Below are 5,319 nucleotides of genomic sequence, written 5' to 3' on the forward strand. Positions count from 1 at the left end.
CTCTAGACTGGGAGCTCGTTGTGGGCAGGGAATGCGTCTGTTTACCATCCTGTTGTAATAATAATAATAATAATAATGATAGCATTTATTAAGTGTTTACTATGTGCAAAGCACTGTTCTAAGCTCTGGGGAGGTTACAAGGTGATCAGGTTGTCCCACGGGGGGCTCACAGTCTTAATCCCCATTTTACAGATGAGGTAACTGAGGCCCAGAGAAGTGAAGTGACTTGCCCAAAGTCACACAGCTGGCTATTGGCAGAGCTGGGATTTGTACCCACGACCTCTGACTCCAAAGCCCGGGCTCTTTCCATTGAGCCATGCTGTTTCTCTACCGTTCCGAGTGCTTAGTACAGTGCTCTGCAAACAGTAAGTGCTCAGTAAATGAGATCGAATGATTTGAGAAACTGGATCAAGCAGGGAGGTCATGACCTGAGGTTTCTTGAGCTTGCCAAGGTCATTATTATTGAAAAGAGAGAAGGGGTTATGTTACCATGTCCCTTTCTACAGGTCAGTGATTCATTCATTCATTCATTCAATCGTATTTATTGAGTGCTTACTGTGTGTACAGCACTGTACTAAGCACTTGGAAAGTACAATTCGACAACAAATAGAGCCAGTCCCTATCCAACAACAGGCTCACAGTCTAGAAGGGGTTCAGTGATGAACCAGGGATGGACTCTATATGTTGCCAACTTGTATTTCCCAAGCGCTTAGTACAGTGCTCTGCACACAGTAAGCGCTCAATAAATACGATTGATTGATTGATTGATTGATTGACTACATGCCATTGGCTGGGCCAGGGACAGACATTTGCAATACGAGTTGGGCTGTGGGGGAGAGAACGAAACCAAGAGAGGTCATTCTCAAATACCAGGTGCCCTCTGCCATTATGGAGAAGCAGCATGGCATAATGGATGGAGCCTGGGGCTGGGAATCAGAAGGTCATGGGTTCTAATCCCGGCTCCGCCACTTGTCTGCTGTATGACCTTGGGCAAGTCACTTCACTTTCTCTGTGCCTCAGTTCTCTCATCTGTAAAATGGGGATTGAGACTGTAAGCCCCATGTGGGTCAGGGACTGTGTCCAACCCCATTTGCTTGTATCCATCCCAGTACTTAGTACAGTGCCTGTGGTACAGTACCTGGAAACATAGTAAGTGCCTAACAAATACCATAGTTATTATTATTATCTTCAAGGAGTAGCTTGTATCTACCCTAGCGCTTAGGACAGTACTTGACACATAATAATAATAATAATAATAATAGTAATAGCAGTAATAAATAATAATAATGGCATTTATTAAGCACTTAGTATGTGCAAAGCACTGTTCTAAGCACTGGGGAGGTTACAAGGTAATCAGCTTGTCCCATGGGGGACTCACAGTCCTAATCCCCATTTTACAGATGAGGTAACTGAGGCCCAGAGAAGTTAAGTGACTTGCCCAAAGTCACACAGCTGACAATTGGTGGAGCTGGGATTTGAACCCATGAACTCTTTCTCCAAAGCCCGGGCTCTTTCCACTGAGCCATGCTGTCCCGAAAAATAACGATAATAATTGTGGTATTTGTTAAGCAGTTACCATGGGCCAAGCACTGTTTTAAGCATTGGGATAGATGCAAGGTAATAATAATAATAACATTGATGGCATTTGTTAAGTGCTTACTATGTGCAAAGCACATGGGGGGGGGGGGGACAAGGTGATCAGATTGTCCCATGTGGGGCTCGCAGTCTTAATCCCCATTTTACAGATGAAGTAACTGAGGCTCAGAGAAGTTAAGTGACTTGCCCAAGTTTACACAGCAGACATGTGGTGGAGTCGGGATTAGGACCCATGACCTCTGGTTGGACACAGTCCATGTCCCTCATAGCGCTTGTGCCTTAAATCCCCAATTTACAGATGAGGTACCCGAGACCCAGAGAAGTAAAGTGACTTGCCCAAGGTCACACGGCAGACATGTGCCAGAGCTAAGAACCCATGACCTCTGATTTCCAGACTCATGCTTTTTTCACTAGGCCAACCTCCTTCTCTATAGTAAGCTTATATATAACAAATACCATCATCATCATCATCATCATCATCAAGTGGATCATTTCTCTTGCAGTAATAGTAGTAACATAGTATCTTGTGGGCAGGGAATGTGTCTGTTTATTGGTATATTGTGCCCTCCTAAGTGCTTAGTACAGTGCTCTGCACGCGCTAAGCACTCAATAAATATAACTGAATCAATGAATGAATGAATGGTAGTAGCAGTAGCAGCATGGCCTAGTGGAACAAGCCCAGCTCTGGGAGTCAGAGGTCCTGGGTTCTAAATCCGGTTCCACCACCGTGTGAGCTTGAATAAGTCATGTCACTTCTCTGGGCCTCAGTTACCCCATCTGTAAAGTGGGGATTAAGACTGGGAACCCGTGTGGGACATGGGCTGTGTGTATCGATCAGTTTATACTTACCTCGGCGTTTAGTTCCACGGTCCTTGGCCCTTAGTAAGAGCTTAACAAACACCAAATTATTAATGTCTACAACTAGGGTGAACAGAATAAACAACTGAATAATTGACTATCCATGAAATAAATACTCAAGGGCAAGAAGCTGCCATTGGATTCTCAGTCAGGCAAATGGAAATAATTAGCAAACAATAGGAAAGAAAAATGGAAATCAATTATAGAAGATGGCAAGGATATAAAGGAAATGTACTCAGGAATTTGGGACTGAGATCCAGAAACTTGGTGGATGACAAGACAGCAAATTCACCTGGTAGAAGGGTAGACTAAGATATTTCAGTTTCGTTCTATTTTTGGTGGGTTTGAGTTACTGTCCAAAATGCAGGTGCAAAATCTTATCCGTTGACATAATGAAAAAGATCTTTTGTCTAGAATTCATATTACAACATAGGTAAGCTTATAAATTTTAGTCTATATTTTTGAGATGAAAAGCAGATTGCTTAACTGTACATAATCTCCAGGAGGGATCATATATTACTGTACAATAACACTATTTCCATGCAACATTACCATAATAATACCATGCCCCATAAATAAAATGATCATATTTTCAGAAAACCAATATATCTCTCCATATATTATCTTTTCATTAGTGTGAGATGGGTAAAAATATATGCTGAAGAAACTAGTTTTTTTCTGGGGACTAGGAAAAGAACTTAAGGTACACAAACAACTTTTTTTATGATACCTGTCAAGCCCTTATTGTGTGTCAAGCACTGTCCTAAGCTCTGGAATAGATACGGGTCAATTGTGTCAGACAAGGTCTCTGCCCTGCATGGGGCTCACTGAGTCTGAGAAGGAGGGAGAACAGCGATTGAGTCTCCATTTTAAAGTTGAGGGAACTGAGGCACATAGAAGTCAAGTGACTTGGCCAAGGTCACGCAGCAAGGAGTTGGCAGAGCAAGGATTAGAACCCAGGTTTTACTCTAAGACCCGTGTTCTTTCCACCAGGTCAGGATGCTTTGTTTTTTGTGTCTGTTTATTTCAATGCTATCCTCTCCCAAAGGCTTAGTACAGTGCTCTGCACACTGTAAGTGCTCAATAAATACTTAATATACTTAATAAATAAATAAATATGTGCTCGTTCGTCCTGGGCTGGGCTACAGTTCCCGGTGGGTCGTGTGCATTGTCTGCTTCTCAAAGGCAACTGTGCCAAGCAGGTCGGGGCTGGCATGTCCGTCTACCTGGCCGCCGTGCTCGAGTACCTGACGGCCAAGATCCTGGAGCTGGCGGGCAACGCGGCCCGCGACAACAAGAAGACCGCATCTTCCCCCGCCACTTGCAGCTGGCCATCCGCAATGACGTGGAGCTCAACAAGCTGCTGGGCAAGGTGGCCATCGCCCAGGGCAGCGTCCTGCCCAACATCCAGGCTGTGCTGCTGCCCAAGAAGACAGAGAGCCACCATAAGGCCAAGGACAAGTAAAGCCAGAAAACACCCAGATAATAATAATAATAATAATAATGATGGTATTTGTTAAGCGCTTACTATGTGCAAAGCACTGTTCTAAGCGCTGGGGGGGATACAAGGTGATCAGTTTGTCCCACGGGGGGCTCACAGTCTTAATCCCCATTTTACAGCTGAGGTAACTGAGGCTCAGAGAAGTTATGTGACTTGCCCAAAGTCACACAGCTGACTAGCAGTGGAGCTGGGATTTAAACCCATGACCTCTGACTCCAAAGGCCATGCTCTTTCCCTGAACCACGCTGCTTCTCTAAGAATAGGAATAGAGATAGAGAAGCACCTGGAGTCAGAGGTCATGGGTTCTAATCCAGGCTCTGCCACTTGACTGCTGTGTGACCTTGGGCAAACCACTTAACTTCTCTGTGCCTCAGTTCCCTCATTTGTAAAATGGGGATGAAGACTGTGAGCCCCCCGTGGAACAACCTGATCACCTTGTAACCTCCCCAGGTCTTAGAACAGTGCTTTGCACATAGTAAGCACTTAATAAATGCCATCAAAAAATATGACTGAATTGATTTTTCTTTGCACATAGGTTGGGTATGATAAGGAGGGAGTGTGAGAGTATTTGTTAGAGGATTGACTGATATTTCCTCCCAGAACAGTGATGGAAATTGATAAAATATGTCTGCACAATGTCTGCACTACAGTCATAGTGGCCAGTACCAATCAATCAATCAATCAATGGTATTTATTGAACACTTATTGTAAGTGTAGTAAGTGCAGACCACATGGGAGAGTACGCCACAACAGAATTAGTGGACATGTTCCCTGCCCTAATGAGCTGACAGTCTAGACTGACCTGATTATGTGGTATCTTTTACCCAAACATTTAGCACAGCTTGGCAAATACTTTATGCTTAACACTACTCTTATTTTTATTAGTGTTATTATTATTATTACAGACAAATAGGGGAGCCAGGATTAGAAAACAGGTCCGTTTTTTAAAAAAATGGTATTTGTTAACTGCTTACTATGTGCCAGGAACTGTACAGGGCACTGAGGTAGATCAGACATTGAATAATTATCTTATATATCTTATATATCTACACTGTAAAATTTGTAATTATAAGAATTGTACTTTCCAAGCGCTAAGTACAGTGCTCTGCACAAAGTAAGTGCTCAATGAATGCAATTGAATGAATGAAGATAATCAGATCGGTCGCTGTCCCTGTCCCACATAAGGCTCACAGCCTCAATCCCCATATGATAGTTGAGGTAACCAAGGCACAGAGATGTGTAGTGATTTACCCAAGGTTACACAGCAGATAAACGATGAAGCCGGCATCAGAACCCAGGTCCTTCTGACTCCTGTGCCCATGCTTTATCCAGAAGATCATGCTGCTTAATAATGATGGCATTTA

At 43.4% G+C, this 5,319-nt stretch overlaps 1 pseudogene; it reads left to right on the plus strand.

Annotated features, from left to right (window-relative positions):
- The first annotated feature begins 3,390 nt into the window (after window positions 1-3,390).
- Window positions 3,391-3,919, plus strand: LOC119937027 (annotated as a pseudogene).
- The last annotated feature ends 1,400 nt before the right edge of the window (window positions 3,920-5,319 follow it).

Source organism: Tachyglossus aculeatus, chromosome 14 (assembly GCF_015852505.1).
Source record: "Tachyglossus aculeatus isolate mTacAcu1 chromosome 14, mTacAcu1.pri, whole genome shotgun sequence".
Classification (NCBI taxonomy): Eukaryota; Metazoa; Chordata; class Mammalia; order Monotremata; family Tachyglossidae; genus Tachyglossus; species Tachyglossus aculeatus.